Raw genomic sequence first — 26,809 nt, forward strand, 5'->3', positions numbered from 1 at the left:
AAAATAAAAAATAAATCCCGTTGCAAGTGGGCAAATGATACTTTTTTAAATGATTGATCTGGGTTTGTTGGGCATATGGGCATCAGAGAGGGGATCGCCCGCTTATCATTGTGATAAATGTTAAAAATTAGAAAGCATCTGACTTATTTTCTTACACTTTACATGATAGTTTTCTGTAAGAGACAATGCACTTTTAAGTCAAGGTGTCGGCAGAAATAACCAGAACAGCTGCAGGTGTTATTGGAAATCCAAATCCCCTCTAACTGGTTAAATTGGTCCTCAGGTTCATGATTATTTGCATTGGACATACCGAAAGGAGGCCTTAAAATATGAGCAGATGGCACCTCCATTGTACACTATTCATTGTACTCCACAATCTGCTGCTGTTCAGTCTTACAAATCATCAAGCACTAATATGAATTGTGTATGGTATTAGCACCTATATTTAGTGCAGCTGTTGTGCCTTAATAATGTATTGCCAACTCTTTAATGTGGTCTTACTGGCACAGATGCCCAATCGGAGGACATTGAAATATCACCAAGTTACCAGACATAGCACTTCTACCTAGCAAAGCATTCAGAATGAGAACATAGAGCAATGCTGACATCTAGTGGTCAAATAAGGAAAGTATAGGTTCAAACCATGCAGGTAAAGCCTCATATTCATACATGCCTACTATTTTCTGCCTCTCCAATCCAGGGGCAAGCACAGGATTCCTGAAGAGGGATTTCTAATTTAATGCTTTTTAAACCAAGCTAAATTTGCTGCGTTCCCGCTACCCTCTGTTTTTTACACTACGAGTATTGGTCTGCATGTATCCACCACCCTTCTTATTACAAGCTCTTATATAAAGACCTAAGCTAGTGGATATGTGCAGACTACTAGTTGTAACCTAAAAATCATCATAGATAGTGCCACTCACAGTGCCCTCTGTAGATAGTGCCACAGTACACATATAGATAGTGCCACAGTGCCCGCTGTAGATAGTGCCACAGTACACATATAGATAGTGCCACAGTGCCCCCTGTAGATAGTGCCACAGTACGCATATAGATAGTGCCACAGTGCCCCCTGTAGATAGTGCCACAGTACACATATAGATAGTGCCACAGTGCCCCCTGTAGATAGTGCCACTGTACATATATAGATAGTGCCACAGTGCCTCCTGTAGATAGTGCCACAGATGTAGATAGTACCCCAGTGCCCCCTGTAGATAGTGCCACAGTACACATATAGATAGTGCCACAGTGCCCTCTGTAGATAGTGCCACAGTACACATATAGATAGTGCCACAGTGCCCCCTGTAGATAGTGCCACTGTACATATATAGATAGTGCCACAGTGCCTCCTGTAGATAGTGCCACAGATGTAGATAGTACCCCAGTGCCCCCTGTAGATTGTGCCACAGTACACATATAAATAGTACCCCAGTGCCCCCTGTAGATAGTGCCACAGTACACATATAGATAGTGCCACAGTGCCCCCTGTGGATAGTGCCACAGTACACATATAGATAGTGCCACAGTGCCCCCTGTAGATAGTGCCACAGTACACATATAGATAGTGCCACAGTGCCTCCTGTAGATAGTGCCACAGATGTAGATAGTACCCCAGTGCCCCCTGTAGATTGTGTTCCACGCCACAACAAGCACACTCACCTGTCCCCGCTCCCACGTCATTCTCCAGACTCAGGCGGCGTGATGAAATCATCACCTGCTTCACAGCGCCGGAAACCTTAAGAACGCTGATACATTTGATTCCAAGGGAGATAGTGGAGCTTGAGCTCTGAGAACTCTAGTGACAAGCTAGGCCCTGGTCACATGGGTTTTCCCAGGCACCTGGACCCCCCTCCCCCGCCTAAGCCCCACACCCCTACACAAATACTAGTCATTTGCCAGCTAGACTACATCCTCTGTGCCCATGGCTGGTTTAGAGAGAGGGCATAAGGGGCAAATACTTAGGAGTCTCCACCAGACTCTCTAGAATGGTTCACAGCTGGGGTAACTACTAGTATCTGGTGCTCTCTTATCTGGGCGTTCTATGGCACTAGTTTGTAGGCATTGTGAGCTGGTATTATTGGGGCACTATATTGCATTATTATTTAGGCATTACTGTATATCATTCTGAATTTTTCAGTCTGGTTTTCCTAAACTAGTTGTACTTTCCAAAATGATTGAGAGGCCCCCATGCAATGTTTTAACCAGGGGCCTTCACATACCTTATAAAATGACCTATGACACCCCTTTCCTCGTAACTGTTGTTCCCTCTAAACGCCTCCTCCCAACATTTACATCTTGTATCCACCTATTTTTCCTTGTAGATTTAGGGTATGTTCACATGGGTCGGATTTGCAGCGTAAAATTCTGCCTTAAATCTGACCAAAATTATGCAAGGAATTGTTGCCAAAATTTCGCACCAAATCGTTCTTGATTTGGTGCAAATTTGCTATTGGATCTTCCACTGTGGAAAAGAACAGGGGAGAAGAGAGAATTTAAAAAAAAAAAACATTCTCACATCCCCTAGCGTTACCATAGTGACCCATCCCTGCTCCCCCGTCTGGTTTGTGCTGAGCCGGCCTACTGAGATGACATTGGGTCCCATGTAATCACTGCAACCTGCGATCGATCACTTGGGATGAATCGTCATACCAAGAGGTCGGCAGCACTGGGACCAGACGGGGGAGCAGGGACTGGTCGCCATGGTGACACTAGGGGAGGTGAGAATGGGCTTTTTTATTTTCCTTCTTGCGATTTTGCTGCGGATTCACAGCTCCGCAGCCAAAATTCCAACAGTTGGTTTTTGCTTCCCCATCTAACTCAATAGGGAAAATTTGCAACAAACACGCAACGCATCCATGCAGAAATTGACCTGCAGTGTGGATTTTTTTAATCCGCAGCATGCAAATTAATGTTGCAGATTAAAAAATCTGCACTGTGGTCAATTTCTGCATGAACATTTTCTGCAGTGCCGTACGTTGGTAAAAAAATAACACTTTCCTGTGGATAGCTCATCAGTTCTCCGTGCCTGGACAACCTCTTTAATATATTAGGCACATTTCTGGCCGTCCGTGCTCCAGAAAGTCAAATCTACTCTGGAGTAGATTTGCCCTATAATTTAAAATTTTTGGTGTAAATTATTGTCAATTTTTCTGGCCGTGGAAGGCCACGCCCCTTCCCCTATGCCCTGCTCACTTTTTGGAAGGTGGCATGAGTGGTGCAACGGCCTCAAAAGTTTAAATTTTAAGGCATTTGTGACTTTTTTACACCATAAAACTGACATAAAACTAATAATAAATTCCCCCCATAGTGTTTTTTTTTTGCATCAATATTTTTACAGCTCCTATTGAGTTCAATAGTATCTGTATAAATCTAAATGCAGTGAGCTCCCCCTAGTGGTGGTTACAGGCAGCCAAATTATCATTCAGTTCTATGACTAGGAGCAGGGGATTTGTAACTTTTTGGGCATGACCACACGTGGCGGATTTCCTCCGCAACTGTCCGCATCAATGCCGCACAGAATCTGCGTTGCAGATTCTGCTGCGGATCTGCACAAAATGTGCAGTAAATTGATGCGGACTAGCTGCTGCGGACTGCGGGAAAAGTGCTTCCCTTCTCCCTATTCAGTGCAGGATAGAGAGAAGGGACAGCACTTTCCCTAGTGAAAGTAAACAAATTTTATACTTACCGGCCGTTGTCTTGGTGACGCGTCCCTCTTTCGGCATCCAGCCCGACCTCCCTGGATGACGCGCCAGTCCATGTGACCGCTGCAGCCTGTGCTTGGCCTGTGATTGGCTGCAGCCGTCACTTAGACTGAAACGTCATCCTGGGAGGCCGGACTGGAGACAGAAGCAGGGAGTTCTCGGTAAGTATGAACTTATATTTTTTTACAGGTTGCTGTATATTGGGATCGGTAGTCACTGTCCAGGGTGCAGAAACAGTTACTGCCGATCACTTAACTCTTTCAGCACCCTGGACAGTGACTATTTACAGACGTCTCCTAGCAACGCTCCCGTCATTACGGGAGCCCCATTGACTTCCTCAGTCTGGCTGTAGACCTAGAAATACATAGGTCCAGCCAGAATGAAGAAATGTCATGTCAAAAAAGCAAGACGCATCCGCAGCACACATAACATGTGCATGACAGCTGCGGACTTCATTGCGGAATTTAGAATCTCCATTGAAGTCAATGGAGAAATTCCGCCATGAGTCCGCCACTGCTCCGCAACAGACAGAGCATGCTGCGGACACCAAATTCCGCTCCGCAGCCTATGCTCCGCAGCGGAATGTTACGCATCGTCTAAACGAACACTTCTAAATAGAAGTGGAAGTCAATGCAGAAACGGCTCCGCTGCGGATTAACGCTGCGGAGTGTCCGCAGCGGAATTTAAGTGAAATTCCGCCACGTGTGAACCCAGCCTTTGAGTGATCAATTACGATAGTCCACTTGTTGGAGCTCCCAGCGGGGTGCGGCAAACTCAGATTTTTTGCTATGAGCCCTATTTCTGTGCTCCTGCCTTTAGTAAGCAATTTTTTGCTCCTATGAGTCAAGCCCTATTCTAAGGATTAAACTTGTCTGGTTGCCATGGGCAACAGTACAGACTAATATTTGTTTTTTGGAGTCTCTCCCTATTTTCCTATTTTTAAGATGCTGGAAGGAACCAATATCAGACCTGTACTCAGTCATTTCATTGTTACAATTGAAAGCAAAGCCAGATCTTAAGGTACTGAGAGGAGGAATGTGCAGTTGTACAAATAGGAGGAAACAGAGCATGAAACGAAACAAAATAAAGTTGTGTTTACCAATGTCGTTTTGCTTTATCTCTGAACAAAAAATCACTTCAATGCACCATAAAACTGGACTCTCACGGGGACTTCATCAGTATATTCCCCCCCCCCCCCCCCCCCGGCTAATGGACTTCAAAAAAAAATCAAGGCAAGGGCCATTAATTGCATGTGAATTATTGAGCAGCGGCTATTGTGAAGCATCGCAGCATTACACAGTTCTGATAAACCAATTATTTTAACGGTGAACTTTTCTTAATTAGAATATCACAGAAAGAAGAAGAGAGAATACGAGGTCCACAAACTGTTCCCTAAGAAAATACCAACTTATTCTATATGTTATCTTCCGCCAGATAGTGAAATATATCTACTTCTTATGATTGGCACATGGTTGGTGGGGCCATCTTATGAATTACGCCTCTGTTGTAACCTACATATTTGGGGTCTATTCTCTTCCGCTGGTTTCTTTAACCCCTTCCCGCCGCAGCCCTTTTTCAGATTTTAATTTTAGTTTTTTCCTCCCCACCTTCCAAAAGCCATAACTTCTTTATTTCTCCGTCGATATAGTCCTATGAGGGCTTGATTTTTGCAGGACGGGTTGTAGTTTTTCGTAGCACCATTTAAAAAAATTAAGAAAATGAAAAAAACTGCGATTCCTCCATGGTTTTTTGCGCGCTGTTTTTACAGAATACATTGTGCAATTAAAACAACGTGTTAACTTTATTCTGTTGGTCAATACGATTACGGCGATACCAAATATATATCGTTTTTTCTATATTTTACTACTTTTACAAGTAAAAACCTAAGTGTAAAAAATAAAATTTATTTTGTGTCACCAAATTCCGAGAGCCATAAGGGTATGTGCACACACACTAATTACGTCCGTAATTGACGGACGTATTTCGGCCGCAAGTCCCGGACCGAACACAGTGCAGGGAGCCGGGCTCCTAGCATCATAGTTATGTACGATGCTAGGAGTCCCTGCCTCGCTGCAGGACCACTGTCACGTACTGAAAACATGATTACAGTACGAGACAGTTGTCCTGCAGAGAGGCAGGGACTCCTAGCGTCGTACATAAGTATGATGCTAGGAGCCCGGCTCCCTGCACTGTGTTCGGTCCGGGACTTGCGGCCGAAATACGTCCGTCTATTACGGACGTAATTAGTGTGTGTGCACATACCCTAACTTTCTTATTTTTCTGTCGATTAAGTGGTATGAGGGCTTATGTTTTGCGGGAAAAGCTGTAGATTTTAATAATACCATTATGGGGTACATGCGACATTTTGATCACTTTTTATTTCATTTTTTGTGGGAGATGAGGTGACCAAAAAATAGAGATTCTGGTGTTTACAATTTTTATTTTTTTGCGGCGTTCACCGTGCGGGTTAAATAATGATATATTGTAATAGTTCAGACTTTTACGGACGCGGCGATACCAATTATATTTATTTATTTTTGTTCTATGCTCTAGGAGGAAATGGGAAAAGGGGGGTTTTTTGAACTTTTAAAAAAAAAAACCTCTATTTAACTAATTTTAACTTTTTTTATTAGTCCCCCTAGGGGACTTCAACCAGCGATCGTTAGATCGCTTGCACGATATACTGCAATACTAAGGGCTTGTTCACATCACCTTTCGCTTTCCGTTCCGGGGTTCCGTCTGAGGTTTCCATCGGGTGAACCGCGCAACCGAAAGTGAAAGTGAAAGCACAACTTCCATTTCAGTCACCATTGATTTCAATGGTGACGGAAACATCACTAATGGTTTCCGTTCGTCACCATTCTGGCAGGTTTCTGTTTTAACGACCGTCCGTGTGTGACGGAGCCGTTGCCTAGCAACGGCTGGGCGGGCAGAGGTACACATAGAGACCGATATTGCACTGCACTAATCGGCAGCCCCTTCTCTTTATCAGCACTGATAGAGAGAAGAGGCTGCTAATCAGTGCTGGAACGCAGCGATAGAAAGAAAAATAAGTTCATACGTACCCCGGCCGTTATCTTGGTGACGTGTCCCTCTTCTGACATCCAGTCCGACCTCCCTGTGATTGGCTGCAGCGGTCACATGGTCTGAAACGTCATCTCAGGAGGCTGGACTTGAGGAAGAAGCAGGGAAGCAGGGAGTTCTGGGTAAGTAGTAACTTTTTTTTGTTGCTGGTCTTTTTTAAAGAAACATTAATAATCTATATTGTGAGCGCCGCGCATGATACTCACTGTCCAGGGTTAGTCTCGGTCCAGGAGCTGCACTGATCGGCAGTAACTCATTCAGCACCCTGGACAGTGAGTACCGCTGGACAGTGAATACCATATGCGGCTCTCACAATATCGTGTACATAGTGTGAATGGGAACAGTTTCCTCTCGGAAACTGAAACACAGAAGTGATCCAATCAAGGACACACGGATCTGTGAAAAACGGCCGTAAAAACGGTGATGGAAGTTTACACGAGGCCTTAAGGGAGGCCATGCTGCCGTTCTCTGCACAGTGGGTGGCCGGGAAGCTGCGCTGTGCAGGGAAAACTATAAAAAGGGGATGCAGCACTAAACCATCAATGCAGTCCCTTCATTTTTAGGATCGTTGGAGGTCTACTTTTTTAAAAAAAACACATATATTTTTAGTAAACATTGAAAAAATACACATTGGAGTAGCGGACCATAAGGTCATACATTGGATCATACAAAATAGAAATGTAAGATGTGCAGCAAGAAATAACAATTGCGAGATAAAGCTTTACATCCAAACACATCAGAAAGCATTCATACACAGGCCACATTTTATATTCCTATGCACATGGAAATGTGCAAACAACAACTAAAACATTGCTTACATATATTATAGAAATAAAATGAAACACGAAAATAAATCAAACAGAACAGAAGCTACTGTAGATGATACAAGAAAAAATCAAGTAATAAAATCAAAGAAGGTCAAGTATGAAGAGAATCCATAGAATACTTAGAAGATTGCCATTCGTCCCAAATCAAGTTTTGAGAGAATCGATTAACCCTGAACAAAAGAAATAGTTCTTTCCATAATGCAGTTCTTATTAACATATTGAATTACTTCAGATAAAGGAGGAGTGGAAGTTTTTTTCTAATACTAAGGCCTCATGCACACGAACGTGCTTTTGCGGCCGCAATTCCCCCGAAAATCCACTGGAGAATTGCTGCCCCATTCATTTTTATGGGGCCATGCACACGACTGTGGTTTTCATTGAAAATAATAGCCGCGGCCATGTGCACGGTCCGCGATTTGTGGACGGCTCGCAGCTGTCACTCCGTGGCCGGACGACCCGGAAATCACGGCCATGCACATGGCTACGGTCGTGTGCATGAAGCTTTAGCTACTAGAATTTTTGGAGAAGTTAAAATATCAAAAATAATTGTTTAATCATGAAAGTGAAAATCTGCAACACCCACATCAAGTAAGGCCAGTTCTGGACTGCAAGTGAATGGATGTTGTAGCACAGTAGTCAATAGTTTGTCTATTTTATACCAAAAAAGCTTCATGAGAAAGCAATCCCAAAATATATGTCTGAGAGTACCCACAGAAATAGAACATCTCCAACATATATTGGGAGAATTTGGGAATATCAAAGACAAATGATGAGGTGTGAAATACAATCTATACAACTATTTCCTAGTAGCTTCCAAGTGTTGAGTGGATCTAGACAACTTAGGTGCCAGAAGGAAAGTCCCAATCTATAGAGCCTGGGGTCAGGTTTAAATCTTTTTCCCAATGGGATAGGCATGATATAACTTTATTCTGCAGAATCTCCGAAATGGCTAAATACGCCTTAGAAACTCCCTCTGCAGTTCTGCAATAATGATGAAAATACAATTCATAAGGCGTTTTAGGAGGATTAGCACCAATATTAGTATTAAGCAAAAAGTGTCGAATTCTCAGATATGTATAAAAATCTACTTGTGTTATGGAGTATTTACTTGTGATCTCTGCAAAGGCAGACAACAAACCTCCACTCCGAATATCAGCCAGATTTCCAATACCTTGCTTTTCCAAATTAGATAGGTCGAAATCAGGAATCAAATGCATAATGGTTTTTATCGACATGTCAAACACTCTCATTGGAAAGAGAACTTTTTTGACCACTATCAATTTCCAAGCCAACAAAGCAGCTTTAATGGTCAATAAAGAGGGGGAAGGGGTCTGCAACTTAAGGGCAGAAGCCCAGAAAACTATAGTGTCCACAATAGCGTTCTATATTCACCCAATGTTTTGAATGCCGAGGATTTAACCATTGCCTAATTTGGTCCAAAATGGAAGCATGATGGTACGCTACAATATTAGGGAAACCCAGTCCGCCTTTCGCTATAGGAAGGTATAAAATGTGATTAGCAACCCTGGCTCTATTCTTTTTCCAAACATATTTCGCTAGTGTGCTTTGTAATCTAGTCATATAAGAGACCGGTATCGGATAGGAAGATTTCTTAAAGCATACAGAATCTTAGGCAAGATTAACATTTTTATAGCTGCGATACGGCCAACCCAAGCAACCTCAAATCTAAGATAGTCATCAAGTTCTCGTACCAATTGAGTAAGTCACGGGGGATAATTAAAGGTATATAAACACGACACAGGGTACATCAATTTAATTCCCAAATAAGAGAGGCCCTAGGAAGACCACGTGAATGAATATTTATTCTGCAAAGTTTGTACAGTTTCCGGTATCAAGCCCATGTTCATAATCTGAGATTTATTAACATTGATTTGTAATAAGATATAGCACTAACATGGTCTAAAAATTTTATAGCTTGAGGAAGGGATTCACTTGGGTCAGATACCATTATAAGCACATCATCCGCAAATAATCCTATTTTATGTATGGTGGTACCAATAGTAATTCCCGTATTTGTGGTGAAGAATGAATAGCCTCTGCTAAGGGCTCCATAATAAGAGTCAAAATTAACGGCAAGAGAGGGCAACCCTGGCGAGTACCATTGGATATTGTAAAAGGTGTAAAAGGTGTAGATTGATACCCTGAAGTCAATACAGTAGCCGAGGTTTTAGTACATAACGCCATAATTGGAGGTCTCCATTTAATGGAGTTGGGCTATGGAGGGGAAATGAAAACCACTGAGGTGGGCCTGAGAGACCATTAGGAGAATACAGACCACCATTTCTGGAGCCTATATTCTGACTATAGTAAAGAAGGCTGTTTCTGATGGGTAACAGAGAAGCTGAGCAATTCCAACAACAGGGGTATATTAGGGAATTGTCCTATATGCAATTCCCCAACCATTGAACGTAAATATATTAATATATATAGGGAATATTCAGAATGGTCAACATAATATAAAGCATTGAGGTTATGTAATACATTGATGCTTCGGACTTCGTCTTATTCAGAAATGTTTTGCATTACAAGGCAAAGACCCTGCCAAAACAATTACCAATGAATAAAATGATAGCTGCAAGAATGAATCCTCATCATGATATGAAGGTGTCTCCTCCGCAGCACCGCGAGGAACCGCAGCGAATATTCATGTCACTGAAATAATACTGGTTCAAAGTACCGCAGATTTTAGGGTCCATTTCACAGACAAGAAATGCTAAAACGGCATTTTAACCTATATATGGCCCCCGTGTGCCTACTTCTTATGGAATTCATTCTTTTTTAGTGCTCATATGCGTTCCCCACATGAGCTTCACATTAACTGCTCACTGATCAGCATTAAATTTGATGGTTAAGCAGGAAAGATAATTTAGCTCTGCTGTAAGTGTGTCTGACATCCTTCAGTGTCTACAAAACCCAAGGCAACGTGCCAACTATTCTCTTTTACTGTATAAAAAAATACTGTAATGCAAAATATGAACCTGCCTAATGCGATAAGCGTTAATAGAATATTTTTTACAAATATTTCTATTGAGAATTAAAAGAAAAAAGATTTAAGATGGGAGAATCGACGTGTCCAATCTGCTAAATCACCCATTCTAATAATTTGTCTGCTTATGGTATACATTGACCAAATACTTGGCTGCTTATTATCTTTGACTTACCTTGAGAATCACAACCATCTAATGTATCCTTATGGATGGTGAATAATGAATCACTAATTGGCGAAACTGAAAAGTTATGTACACCTTTGAAACCTTGTTTTATTTGTTTGTTTTTAATAAAAATGTCAGTCAGTGTTATTGGTGCAACTTTCAAAATACTTTTTATTAAAAATTATTTTTACTTTTTCGCATACAGCTGCTTTGTATCCTGTATACAGAGCAGCTGTATCATGCACTAAGACCTCAATCCGTCAGATCCGCAGTTATGAACTTAGATGTGATCGGTAACAACTCGATCTTGCGTGTCAGAGACACGCAGGACCGGCTGTCACTAAACCCGTCAGTCCCACTGACCTAACGGATACAGGTTTCAGCGCACGATACAGCTGCTCTGTATACAGAATACAAAGCAGCTGTATCTCAGAAAGTAAAAATTATTTTGAATAAAAATTGTTTTGAAAGTTGCACCAATCACACTGACAAACATTTATGTATGTGTATATATATATATATATATATATATATATATATATATATAAACTATTTGAAAGGTGTACATACATTTTAAGTTGAAAAGATCAATTTGCTCTTCTCTATAACTGATCTGTATTAGCAGTGTGAAATGTGCATATATGTTGAAATACACACGTGTGTATAAGCGACAGTTCTGGACAGCCACTATGGACACTTCTGTTCTGGCTATTTGAGGTGGATCCAGAATGGTGATCCACTCTCTGAAATGCTATTCCCATTTTATAAAGTACTGGTATATCGCTAGGATATCCAACCCCTAGGACCCCCATGATCCCTGTGTTTGCTCAAATGGGGCTGTGCTGGAGTGACCGGGCCGCTGCTGTGAAGGGTTTGCAGCGCTAAATCAGAGCTGCGGTACCTTGATTCTCAGCTCGGTGAGAGTCCCAGTGGTCTGACCCCCACCGATCATAAAGTGATAGCATATCCTAGTGAAATGTTATCACTTCATAAGATAGGAATACCCCTTCAATTCAGAACCTCCAAGTGACCTTATTCCCTAAACCAGGCAACCCCTATAATACAACCTCCTGTTAAATTATATGCAGATAATCCTATACTGAGTGGTTTTCCAAATTACACATCTACTTCCAGAACCTTTTGTTTTCTTCTGAACCTACTGATCATACTTTACATTGATATGTTATCAATCCTTATAGTGTGGAAACCCCTTTAGGCCTATATCTGGCCATACACATGAGATAGCAATGCAATACTTATTGCTGTATTGCTATAAAGCTGTGTATACAGTGCCAAGAACGGGATCCTTTTAGATCGGGAAATACTTTCCCAAAGCAGTCCTTGGAGATTTATATATAATTCCTGTGCAATGTCTTAAAGCAACAGTGCAATAAGTATGGCATGACTATTCATTAACGTTTTTTTGTGGGGAAAAAATGTACACTTATTAGCATATCCATGTGCACTTGTATTATCATATTGTTTCGTTGCTATTCTACCTTATAGCTAAAGATAATCATTTATAAGATCAATAAACATTGAGATGCTATTCCCATTAAAGCCAGCAGATGTCAGCATAGAGACACAATAAAAGCCATTTTCTCCATATAAAGCCATTCACTCGCTGCACTGCTGGAAACTTTGCTTGCCCTTTGATACTTTGGCAATATTATTAGTTCTAGAGTTGCAAACATTTGAATGATAAATAATTGTTAAATACCTGAAGCTGATGATGATATCCATGTGATTTTTTTTTAATGTATTATTAGCAGTAATAATAACACTATTTTATTCAGAAGATCCTTCACCAGACACAATGTTGATGGTAAAGCTTTCAATTTGTTTTTGCTTGAACATGCTGGAGGAATGATACTTTTTCCATTCATTTCTTAGCATCTAATTAAAAAATTGCAACCAACATTACTGCACTTCTATTGTCACTTTTACAAAAATGGTGGCCACAACTGAATAGAACAAATGAATATCTCTTTAGGTAAAACAGATAAATTCATCAAACTTTGGCTTTCGTTCTGACTTGGAGTTTACTGACAATATAGTCATTTTTACATTTAAGGTGGAAATCTTTAATTTAATTTTTCAAAGATCTGATTAACAAAACATCAAGAATAGTGAATTGCGCAGTTTAAGTCATCCCAGGCCTCCTTGTTTCTTCTATGTCCACAGCTCAATGATAGTTCAAGCTGTAGCTGAATTCTTGAGTAATCGGAGAATAACTGGCTAATAGGGATATGTTGCCTGACAACACATATACAAGACTTTAGTTGTCAGTCAGTGTATTCCTAGCAACCAGTCTGTCCCAAATAACTCAACTGTTCAGCTAAAAGCTGGACTGGCACTGTAGGGGGTGCAGAGACTTTGCAGTCGCACCCAAGTACCGATGCCTGAGGGGCCCAGCGGAGTCTCTGCCACAAAAGACGACACCAGTATTATAAATGGCACATGATAGGTGGGGCCCTATTACAAATTTGCTGTGGGGCCAAGGAGCTTCAAGGGCACCTCTGGGCACTGAGCTGACAGTAGAAAAGGTGAGGGGCACTTTGGCAGCAGTCAGGCGATGGCATTCGTCATCCCAGCCTGTGTCATTAACCCCAATTTTTCTCCAATTAAATCTAGGAGGAGAAACTCTTTATAGATTTGAAAAGGTTAGCAAAGCCCCATAACAAAGCCAGCCTGCAACAGTGCCCCAAAAACAGAACCAGACTTGCATCAGGGCTCTCAAAAAATGAACCAAACTCGCAACATTTCCCCATAACAGAACCAGCCTAAAGCATTCCCCCTATAACAGAGCCAGCCTGCACGAGTGCCCGTAAAGTAGAAGCAGGCATGCAATAGTACCCCCATAACAAAGCCAGCGTGAAAAAGTGCACCTGTAACAGAGCAAGCCCGAAACATTACCCCTATAACAAAGACAGCCTATAATAGTGCCCTTAAAGCAGAAACAAGCATGCAACAGTACCCCCATAACAGAGCCAGCCTGAAACTGTGCCCAGATAACAGTGTGAGCCTGAAACATTGTACCAATTACAGAGCCAGCCTTGCAAGAGTGCCTCTAAAGCAAAATCAGGTATGCCACAGTGCCTCCTTAATAGAGCCAGCTTGAAACATTGGACCTATACCAAATCCAGCCTGGACTATACCTATAGCAGTCCATAGTGTGCAACAGTGACCCCATAACGGCAGCATGATGCAACAATTGAAGAGGAAGGAATACGTCTGTGACAGAAGCACGCCAGGGGTCTGTACATGGACCCCCTACAGCTGTGCTGCCTTATCCCCTAGGGTACATGTACTACAAGTTGAGAAACTAGATACTACTACTACTGTAACATTCCTTTGCTGCTATGAATAAACACTACTAATTGTAGCAAGTGTCTTATCTACTAACATTTTCTTAAATTTGATCTTATTTCTACTCGGATACCAAACCAAGCGAGGCAAGATGAACGAGAGCATCCAGTACATAAATAATCTACAGGTACGTGAAGACTGCGGATATGTAAAAACTCGCTTGTATTACAGAATAGAACATTACAGCTGAGAGATAGAAGACTCTGAGATTAATGTGAGCAACACCAAAGAGCCGCAGCAAAGAAATATTGACCTCAATTTCTTAATATGTTCACATTATTCTCCTCCATTCAGTATAAAAGTGAACTGTCTCCACTCAGTGACGAAAACAAATCTGACCCCAGCAAAGTTTCCATAGCTTGTGCCTAGAGATGTAGAAGTGGAACAATTACTGTATTGATGAGATGTCTGGTGAGGACTAGAGAAGAAGACACATCATTACCTCCAAGACGTAACGGTGCCCACAGGTAGCCCAGGTGTGCACCATCAATAGAGATCTTTCTGTTTTATACTGAGGATTATTGCTACCGCTGCTTTTTATAATCATTAAGCATGACAATACAAATATGCCGGGAACGACCTAAGAGTAACCACATAGTCCTACCACATCCTTTCTGGGCCTACAATGCTTGTTGTGAATGGGCGGTGGGGCTGATGAGCTAAAGAAGACTCTTCTTTATTAATTTGCTTAACCTCTCCTATCCCACTGAAAGAGAGGGGGACCCATAGCAAAGATCAAATAAGGCCCCCCTTTTATGCTGCCGGGTTTTTCCCACTTAGGACCAAAGGGCTTGGCCTTTTTTTTTTCCCAAGTCCTTTTTTATGACCCTTGGGCCCATTTCCACTCCTTTTTGTTTGCTTTTAATGCAGTTTGGAAATGGGAGTCCTGCACAGGTTCTTGCCACCCAATAGCAAAGGGATGGAAATAACTAATATAAGGCCATATTTAAAGGATTTTTCCTTCCAGATTTATGTAATTAAAGCATAGTCATTGTATAATACAAAGTCCACAACTTTCTAATATTTATTGGTTCAGTTACTCACTATTTTTAAATTATCTTCTTACTGTCAGTGAATGAAAGCATTCTTGTGAACATCCAGAGGCTGAAAACCTTCCAAATGATACAGGTACAGGACTTTCTACAGGAAAGAGCGTGGATATACTGTAACAAGCCTTCATCTGTGTCAGTTGGACAATAGCGATAGCGAGATATTGAACATAAAGTACATTAGAAAGTTGCAAAACTTTTCATTATACAGTAAATAAGATTTAGTTACATAAATCCCCTCTTTAAGTAGAAGCTGCTCCTGCTCTTGCTGACCTGGCTCATTCATGTATTTCATGGTCAGTCATTAATTTTAGTAGCCAGCTTGAAATACTTCTACATAATGTATGTCTAAAGAAATCCTCCAGGAGCCGGACCTGCCGTTATCAGCTATTGTCCAGTGCATCTGTCTTTAGAGAAGACGTTGTCTTCAGGGTTGACCTTAGGTCGGATGGTGCCCTGTCGACTGTCACCTCCATTATTATTGTACCACATAGTGTCCAAATAATACATTTATACAGTGTACAAATAATGCCATAATGTGTACAAATAATACATTCATACAGTGTACAAATAATGCCATAATGTGTCCAAATAATACAGTCATACAGTGTACAAATAATGCCATAATGTGTACAAATAATACAGTCATACAGTGTACAAATAATGCCATAATGTGTACAAATAATACAGTCATACAGTGCACAAATAATGCCATAATGTGTACAAATAATACAGTCATACAGTGTACAAATAATGCCATAATGTGTACAAATAACACAGTTATACAGTGTACAAATAATGCCATAATGTGTACAAATAATACAGTCATACAGTGTACAAATAATGCCATAATGTGTACAAATAACAGTCATACAGTATACAAATAATGCCATAATGTGTACAAATAATACAGTCATACAGTGTACAAATAATACCATAATGTGTCCAAATAATACAGTCATACAGTGCACAAATAATGCCATAATGTGTCCAAATAATACAGTCATACAGTGTACAAATAATGTCATAATGTGTACAAATAACACAGTTATACAGTGTACAAATAATACCATAATGTGTACAAATAATACATTCATACAGTGTACAAATAATGCCATAATGTGTACAAATAACACAGTTATACAGTGTACAAATAATGCCATAATGTGTACAAATAATACAGTCATACAGTGTACAAATAATGCCATAATGTGTACAAATATCACAGTCATACAGTGTACAAATAATACCATAATGTGTACAAATAATACATTCATACAGTGTACAAATAATACCATAATGTGTCCAAATAATACAGTCATACAGTGCACAAATAATGCCATAATGTGTACAAATAACACAGTTATACAGTGTACAAATAATACCATAATGTGTACAAATAATACAGTCATACAGTGTACAAATAATGCCATAATGTGTACAAATAACACAGTTATACAGTGTACAAATAATGCCATAATGTGTACAAATAATACAGTCATACAGTGTACAAATAATGCCATAATGTGTACAAATATCACAGTCATACAGTGTACAAATAATACCATAATGTGTACAAATAATACATTCATACCGTGTACAAATAATACCATAAAGTGTACAAATAACACAGTCATACAGTGCACAAATAATACCATAATGTGTCCAAATAATACAGTCATACAGTGTACAAATAATGCCATAATGTGTACAAATAACACAGTTATACAGTGTACAAATAATACCATAATGTGTACAAATAATACAGTCATACAGTGTACAAATAATGCCATAATGTGTACAAATAACACAGTTATACAGTGTACAAATAATGCCATAATGTGTACAAATAATACAGTCATACAGTGTACAAATAATGCCATAATGTGTACAAATATCACAGTCATACAGTGTACAAATAATACCATAATGTGTACAAATAATACATTCATACCGTGTACAAATAATACCATAAAGTGTACAAATAACACAGTCATACAGTGCACAAATAATACCATAATGTGTCCAAATAATACAGTCATACAGTGTACAAATAATGCCATAATGTGTACAAATAACACAGTTATACAGTGTACAAATAATGCCATAATGTGTACAAATAACACAGTTATACAGTGTACAAATAATGCCATAATGTGTACAAATAATACAGTCATACAGTGTACAAATAATGCCATAATGTGTACAAATATCACAGTCATACAGTGTACAAATAATACCATAATGTGTACAAATAATACATTCATACCGTGTACAAATAATACCATAAAGTGTACAAATAACACAGTCATACAGTGCACAAATAATGCCATAATGTGTCCAAATAATACAGTCATACAGTGCACAAATAATACCATAATGTGTCCAAATAATAGTCATACAGTGTACAAATAATACCATAATATGTCCAAATTATTACAGTCATACAGTGTACAAATAATACCATATCGTTTCAAAATTATACGGTCATACAATGTACAGATAATACCATAATGTGTCCAAATAATACAGTTATATAGTGTGAAAATAATGCCATAATGTGTACAAATAATATCATAAAAAAACAAATAATACAGTAATACAGTGTACAAATAATACCATATAGTGTGCAAATGACATTGCCAGATTGACTTAATAACTTTGCCCAATCACTTAAATAGGGCATAAAGCTATATCCTCTCCTGCTGCCTTTCCATAATTTTGGGCACAAAGTGTCAGATCGGTGTTGCATAATCCAGGTGCTCAGGCCATCAATGGTCTGTAGCGCCACTTTCAGTAAGTAAATGTAATGTGCCCTGTGCAACCTCATAGGTTGCCCACCCCTAAGGCCAGCCCTGGTCTTCTTCATGACACAATCCCTTTAAAGGATCCAAATTGTTTCCTTATTCAAGGACAGAATAAAGTTTTGCCACTTAAAGCGACTTTCTGGGTTTATATAAATCAAGTCAGATGAAGTATGCACTATATATATAGAAGTACAGTGTAACAATATGTAACTATATCAGTATCTATGAATTTTAGAATATACTGTCTAGATTCTTCTATTTACCCCCTTAGGTGTGCAATAATCTGTAACCACAGAGGAAACTACGCAGGAGAGCCACAACAAAAAGACCATTAAGAAGATATCAGATCGGAGCCAGCAATGTGGGGAATGTTCTGTAATTATTATAAAGACCCTCAAGGAATCCAGTCTAATAAATAAACCTTTAACTGTTGCTATATAAGCCCAAAATAAAAAGTGTAAACTATACCCCAATAGGGAACTAGAGAGACTCATCGTGTCGTTTTGGTTGTAGCCGGTAATTGTTCATCATCATCCAGAAACAGATATAACTAGGAAACAGCTGAATAGGGTTTTTAACAGGTTCAATGGTAGAGGACATGTGGTAGACATAGAAGTTATATGCTGGCACTTGGTTTTTATATAAAAAAATAATGTGTTTTTACAATGGCCAGTAAGGGGCACTGCATATATGGGCCCTACTGAACTGCTATTTACCACCTACCTTCACCAGGGGTGGACTCAGAATGTTCTTGGCTTTTTACCAACAACCAAAGCTACAGTTAGGTCCAGAATGATTTGGACAGTGACACAATCGTCATGGTTTGGGCTCTGCTGCCACCACATTGGATTTGAAATGAAACAACTGAGATGCAATTGAAGTGAAGACTTTCAGGTTTAATTCAAGGGGTGAACAAAAATAACCTGTGAAACGTTTAGGAATTGCCACCATTTTTCTACACAGCCGCCTCATTTCAGGGGCTCAAAAGTAATTGGAGAAATTAATATTACCATAAATAAAATGTTTATTTTTAATACTTTGTAGAGAATCCTTTGCAGGCAATGACGGCCTGAAGTCTGGAACCCATGGACATCACCAAACGCTGGGTTTCCTCCTTTGTGATGTTTGCCCGGCCTTTACTGCCGCTGTCTTCAATTGTTGCTTGATTGCGGCTCTTTCTGCCTTAAAGAGACTCTGTCACCACATTATAAGTGCCCTATCTCCTATATAAGGAGATCAGCGCTGTAATGTAGGTGACAGTAATGCTTTTTATTTCGAAAAACGATCTATTTGAAACCACTTTATGAGCGATTTTTCGCTTTCTGCTAATGAGTTTATTAATGCCCAAGTGGGCGTGTTTTACTTTAGATCAAGTGGGCGTTGTACAGAGGAGTGTATGACGCTGACCAATCAGTGACCAATCAGCGTCATGTACTTCCCTCCATTCATTTACACTTCACTAGCGATATAGTTATATCGCTAGTGCAGTCACTTCAGAGGCGTAGCTAGGTTCTCCAGCACCTGGGGCAAAGATTCAGTTTGGCGCCCCCCCCCCCCCAACCTCTTTCCCGACATCTCCTTCCCCCTCGCCGTGTTTGTTTTCTCTACCAATCGACGTGTCATTTCTTTTTATGTAACGCGAGCATAAAATTATTTGTACATTTCACAAGCAATGTGGTTCTATACACAACACCAGAACCAAGCTCAGTACATATATACAGCCCCAGCACAAATACAGCTCAATTTAGTGCAACCCCTGCCGTATAGGTGTGTACGGCGCAAAACTACAGCTCCCAGCATGGCCCGAACAATGGTAAAGATATGCTGGGAGATGCCGTTTCACAAAAAATAAATCCTATCATAATCATACCACCCATCATCTCGCTGCAGATCATACAGTGACTACAGTGCTGATTAGAGGCAGAATGAACATTTACATTAAGTGACTCACCGGTGACATCTCAGATTCTAGTTCTTTTTCTCCATCCGGTCCAGACCTCTATGATGACTTCTTCCGGTCCATTTCTGCAGTTTGCCGCTCACACGTCTTCAGCTTCTCACTTTTCCAACATTTCTGCACCTATAAATAAATATAAAGTTATCATTATACCACACACTACGCCCCTAAATATAATAGCGCCATACACTGCACCTCTAATTATAATAGCACCATACACCGTGTCCCACACACACTGTGCCCCCTGTAGATAGTGCCTGCCATAGAGCCCCTGTAGATAGTGCTCCCATATAGCCCACCCCTGTATATAGTGTCCCACAAATAACTCCCCTTATAGTGCTCTACAGATAGCCCACCCCTGTATATAGCCCCCTGTAGATATAGCCCACCCCTGTATATAGAGCTCTACAGATAGCCCAACCATGTATGTAGCCCCCCTGTAGATATAGCCCACCCCTGTATATAGTGCTCCACATATAGTCCACCCCTGTATATAGTGTTTCACAGATAGCCCACCCCTGTATATAGGCCCCCCCTTGTACATATAGTCCACCCCTGTATATAGTGCTCCACTAGATAGTCCACCCCTGTATATAGTGCTCCACAGATAGCCCACCCCTGTATATACTATATACAAGGGTGGGCTATCTGTGGAGCACTATATACAGGGGTGGACTATATGTACAAGGGGGCTATATACAGGGGTGGTCTTTCTGTGGAGCACTATAGGGGGAGCTATTTGTGGGATACTATATACAGGGGTGGGCTATATCTACAGGGGGACTATATACAGGGGTGGGCTATCTACAGGGGGACCATATCTACAGGGCTGGGATATACACAGGGGGGCTATATCTACAGGGGTGGGCTATACACAGGGGGCTATATCTACAGAGGGGGGCTATATACAGGGGTGGGCTATACACAGGGGGGCTATATCTACAGGGGTGGGCTATACATAGGGGGGCTATATACAGGGGTGGGCTATATACAGGGGGAATATATCTACAGGGGGCTATATCTACAGGGCTGGGCTATATACAGGGCGACTATATCTACAGGGGGGGCTATATACTGGGGTGGGCTATCTATGGAGCACCATATACAGGGGTGGGCTATATCTACAGGGGGCTATATACTATATAGCCCACCCCTGTATATGGTGCTCTATAGACAGGCCACTCCAGTATATAGCCCCCCTGTAGATATAGTCCCCCTGTATATAGCCCCCCTGTAGATATAGTCCCCCTGTAGATATAGTCCCCCTGTATATAGCCCAGCAGATATAGTCCCCCTGTATATAGCCCAGCCCTGTAGATATAGTCCCCCGGTATATAGCACCCCTGTAGATATAGTCCCCCTGTATATAGCCCCCCTGTATATAGCCCATCAGATATAGTCCCCCTGTATATAGCCCACCCCTATAGATATAGTCCCCCTGTATATAGCCCCCCTGTATAGTCCCCCTGTATATAGCCCCCCTGTAGATATAGTCCCCCTGTATATAGCCCAGCAGATATAGTCCCCCTGTATATAGCCCCCCTGTAGATATAGTCCCCCTGTATATAGCCCACCCCTGTAGATATAGCCCCCCTGTAGATATAGTCCCCCTGTATATAGCCCAGCCCTGTAGATATAGTCCCCCTGTATATAGCCCATCCTGTAGATATAGTCCCTCTGTATATAGCCCAGCCCTGTAGATATAGTCCCCCTGTAGATAGACACCCACCCGTAGATAAAGTCCCCCGTGTAGATATAGTCCCCCCGCAGATACAGCCACACGTCTATGACAATTAAAAAAAATAATAATAATTTTCAAACTCACCTTATTCCCGCTCCCACGCCGTCCGGCAGCCATGGAGACCTGCTCTCCTCTGTGCAGGTCTCCAGGGGGTTGAACGCAGCGTCTATGAAAGGCGCTGATTGGCTGGGCAGGATGACTTTCCCTGCCAGTCAGTCAGCGCCTTTCATCGACGGAAGCGTCACGTCGCTTCATTGGTGGAGAGGCGCTGAATGGCCGGGCACGGAACGTGCCCGGTCATTCATTGCTTCTAATTGTACCTGTGTCCTTGCGACACAGGTACAATTATAGTGCAGGAGGAGGGGGCGCTGGCGCCCCCCTCTGAACTGCGCCCGGGGCACATGCCCCGTTTGCCCCCCCCCCTAGCTACGCCCCTGGTCACTTACACAAACACTAACATTACTGCAGTGTCCTGATAATGAATATACATCACTACCAGCCAGGACGTGATGTTTATTCAGAATCATGACACTTCTGAATCTTTTCTGTGAGATTCCAGCAAGGCAAGCGTAATCTCGCAAGATTACGATGTAACCTGTCATTTCAAACGAGATTACGCTTGCCTTGCTGGAATCTCACAGATAAGATTCAGAAGTGTCAGGATTCTGAATAAACATCACGTCCTGGCTGGTAGTGATGTATATTCATTATCAGGACACTGCAGTAATGTTAGTGTTTGTGTAAGTGACTGCACTAGCGATATAACTATATCGCTAGTGCAGTGTAAATGAATGGAGAGGTGTATAACGCTGATTGGTCACTGATTGGTCAGCGTCATACACTCCTCTGTACAACGTCCACTTGGTCTAAAGCATAACACGCCCACTTGGGCATTAAGAAACTCATTAGTATAAAGCTAAAAATCGCTCATAAAGTGGTTTAAAATAGATCGTTTTTCGAAATAAAAAGCATTACTGTCACCTACATTACAGCACCGATCTCCTTATATAGGAGATAGGGCACTTATAATGTGGTGACAGAGCCTCTTTAAGTTTTGTCTTAAGCAAGTGAAATGCAGCTCGATCGGGTTGAGATCTGGTGATTGACTTGGCCATTGCAGAATATTCCACTTCTTTGCCTTTATAAACTCCTGGGTTGCTTTCGCAGTATGTTTTGGGTCATTGTCCATCTGTCCTGTGAAGCGACGTCCAATCAACCTGCTGCATTTGGTTGAATCTGAGCAGAAAGTAAATCCCTGAACACTTCAGAATTCATCCGGCTGCTTCTGTCTTCAGTTCCATCATCAATAAACACTGGTGACCCAGTGCCTTTGACAGCCATGCATGCCCATGCCATCACACTGCCCCCACCATGCCATCACACTGCCATCACCCTGCCATCACACTGCCTCCACCATGCCATCACACTGCCCCCACCATGCCATCACACTGCCCCCCCCCCACCATGTTTTACAGAGGATGTGGTGTGCTTTATATCATGAGCCGTTCCAAGCCTTCTCTTTACTTTCTTCCTTCCATCATTCTGGTACAGGTTGATCTTAGTTTCATGCTGTTCCAGAACTCGGGGGCTTCTTTACATGTTGTTTGGCAAAGTCTAATCCGGCCTTTCTATTTTTGAGGCTGATTAATGGTTTGCACCTTGTGGTGAACACTCTGTATTTGCTCTCATGAAGTCTTCTCTTTATGGTAGACTTAGATACTGATCCACCTACTTCCAGGAGAATGTTCTTCACTTAGGTAGAAGTTGTGAAGGGGTTTTTCTTCACCATGGAAAGGATTCTGTGATCATCCACCACTGTTGCCTTCTGTGGACGTCCGGGCCTTTTGGAGTTCACGAGATGACCAATGCGCTCTTTTTTTTTTTTCAAGAATGTACCAAACTGTTGATTTGGCCGCTCCTAACATTTGTGCTATCTCTCTGATGGATTTCTTCATTTTGTTTCAGCCTAACGTTGGTCTGTTTCACTTGCATTGAGAGCTCCTTTGACCTCATGTTGTTGGTTCACAGCAACAGCTTCCAAATGCAAATGCCACACCTGGAATCAACTCCAGAGCTGTAATTCCTAAACCCTTCCTCAAATTATGATGTGAATACCCTCAAATTAAAGCTAAGAATCTGCACTTTAAGCCCATGTTGATTATATAACTGTATATTCAATATGTTTTGGTAAACAGCTAAAATGCCAAAACTTGTGTCACTGTCCAAATAATTCTGCACCTAACTGTATAATATACATGCGCCAGTTAACACCATGCCTTTAAATTAAGCACCATTTATCTGAAATGTTTTGTTGTTTTTTTTGTTTCTTGTTATTTTTTTATTTTTTTTCAGGCTCTGCATTTAATTTAAAGGGGTTACACAGGTTTCTTCTAAAAACAGCGTCACATTTGCCCACATTTGCCCACTATTGCAGCTCAGTCTGATTCACTTGAATGGAGCCGTGCTTCAATACCAGACACAACCCATGGACAGAGGTGGCACAGTTTCTGGAAGAAAGTAGTTATACTTTTCAAATCCCTGTACAGCCCCTTTAAAGCGGTCAGATTTCAGCGGTCTGTGACTCATTCGTTACAGTACAGTAGTTTAGGAGAACTTACTTCTTATCTTTGCTGCAGGCGGTTAGCACTACAGACGATGAGTCCAATGATTTTTAGACTCCCTCTGCCCTCCAGCTGCTGATTGATTGATTTCTACCTATTACTGTGTATAGTAAGAAATCTGTCAACCAACAGCTGGAGAACAGAGGGAGTGTGAAAATGATAGGACTCATCGCCTGTAGTGCTAACCGCCTGCAGCAAAGATAAGAAGTAAGTTCTCCTAAACTACTGTACTGTAACGAATATGTGACATATCGCTAAAATCAGCGTGTCTGTCACTACTTTATGCTGCCCTCAGACATGGCAGCAACAGCAGGTGACAGATACACTTTAAACTGAATGTATATGATTTAGGGGCTATGGGCCACCTCTGGCCTTCAGCCCTAATGCCGGTATGTTGAGTCCGCCCCTGGTTTTCACAAATATTTTTCACAAAGCTGAAAGTGCAGAAATTTTGCCATATATAAGTTCACTAGCACAACCCTCTAAGGTTAGTAGTATTTCTACCACTGCCAGTGTTCATTTATCCTATCGTGCACCCTATGTTGCACCTAGTGGACTTTGCCTCTACATCTTTTTTTAGAAAATAAAATAATTTTGAATAAAAATAATAACAATACAAAATATATTAAGCATTTCAAATATTTTATTGTGACATTTACATATGATAAAAAAAGTTTTTATATCAAAACATAAAATAAATATTCCAAAATTTTTTGCTATTGTCCATCATAAGTTTGAAAAAAAATTCTCCTTAACAAACATTCAAAGTACCGGCTTCCTTTAGTGGTAAAGGAGTTAAACATACATTCTTATATAAAATTAATAATAAAACAAAAACATTTTTCTTTTCTTTTTTTCACACTCAAGTTTAATAAACACAGACCTGTCTGTATGTTGTTGTTGTTTTTTTTTTGTTTTTTTTACTATTTATATAAATCTTGTTTTCTTATTATGTGTCATGTGTTTTTATTTAATATGTTTTGTAAAATAAATATAATGAAATATTATTGCATTTGATATATTTCAATATCCATTATTGTCCTTGGTGGAATTTTATATTTGGTTAATATGTTTTCTGACCTGTTATTGTATCAGTCGCAGCCATGGCGGCCAAAAGGGGCAATTCTCCAAGGGCCCCCACCTCTAAGTTCCCTCCAGTCCTGCCCAGAGAAGACATGGAGGTTTTCTTCTGTGCCTCAGTGAAAAGTCTGTCACAGGGCTCCCCACCTACCATGTGCCATTTATAATACTGGTGTCTTCTTAAATGACATTGGGACCTTTGGGCACCATAAGGCACTTGTATCCGAGTGTGACTGCTACCTCTGCACCTCCCATACATACATTCCTGGCAGTTTGAGAAGTCTCCATTGAGCTAAATAAAAGTTTAAATAAGTGTCAGAAGCAGGTTTTACTAAATCTATAAATCTAGTGGCCATGTATGTCACCATGACAGAGTTACTGGTCACCGCTGTAAACACAAAGGAGGAGACTCCGGCCGGGAACTAAAGAAGAAGTATCAGTTAGTTAAATATATTGGAAAGTTTTTTATGTTTGAAAATTTTCCCCCCAAAATTTATTTTTAATCCCTTTTTGAACTCCCTGTAAAATCGCTTTGATATAGTCACTGTTACTCAAGAGGGACACCGCAACTCTTTTGCCCAGGGGCCTCCTCCAACCTTGATCTAAGCCTGTGTGCAATACATGAAGAAGCAGCTGATTACTCAATTTTCAACAACCAGAGGAAGATGACAACAATAAATGACAAAACCTAAGTATTATTACAATAATACATTTTTCTATGTAATAAATTATGTTTTGCATCATATTTCATTTTACGTAACATTTAAAAAATAAATTGCTCATTAAGATCTCTAGTAAGTTGCCTCATATGTGTCCATTAGAATTATTTTTTTAATGAATTTAAAAAATCAACTTTTTTTTAAATGTATTTTTCATTTTTCAAGATGTTCACTAAAAAAAAAACCTCTTTCTAAAATTAGTGCGGAGTTAAGTAATCATCGAAATTAAACGTTACATTTACTGCCTCAGCTAAACTAAACTTCATTCATCAACGATAACTTGTGGGATTTAGCGGAATGCCATAAATATACTCTTTATTGCCACTCCTCATAAAATTATAGTAGGATACAACCATGTCTGAGCCCTTCTGGTTTTGGCAATTGAATTGACTGTTTTATTCTTTTTTTTTTCTTTTTTTTTTGTTCTCTTCAAGGAATTACGATTTTAAAGGGGCACAGACCGATCTTTAAATTTGGAAGAGACTGACTCAAATTGTAAGAAAAAGTTCCTAAACCAAAATTTTCAGGTGACGTCTACATATCCAAGTGACTTTTTTTTTTTTCTTCCTATGGGCTGTGACTGATATTGCAGCTTACCTTTGTTCAAGTGAATACATGAAGCTGCAATCTTAGTGCTGTTTTTGAAAAAAAAATAAAGAAATCCTCTTCCCCAATCTCATA

General features: G+C 40.6%; 1 long non-coding RNA gene across 2 annotated transcripts in view; it reads left to right on the forward strand.

The window, feature by feature from the left end:
• Nucleotides 1–18,619, forward strand: part of LOC142660524 (uncharacterized) — a 30,585-nt gene extending 11,966 nt beyond the window's left edge. The window contains exons 2-4 of one of the 2 annotated variants that reach the window (XR_012850509.1): nt 14,237–14,281; nt 14,449–14,630; nt 18,282–18,619. This is a non-coding gene — a long non-coding RNA (uncharacterized LOC142660524). Of the gene's footprint in view, nt 1–13,826; nt 14,282–14,448; nt 14,631–18,281 lie in introns of those variants that run through there. The other variant, XR_012850508.1, reaches the window with a different exon arrangement.
• The last annotated feature ends 8,190 nt before the right edge of the window (nt 18,620–26,809 follow it).

The sequence above is a fragment of the Rhinoderma darwinii genome, chromosome 9, assembly GCF_050947455.1.
Source record: "Rhinoderma darwinii isolate aRhiDar2 chromosome 9, aRhiDar2.hap1, whole genome shotgun sequence".
NCBI classification, from domain to species: domain Eukaryota; kingdom Metazoa; phylum Chordata; class Amphibia; order Anura; family Rhinodermatidae; genus Rhinoderma; species Rhinoderma darwinii.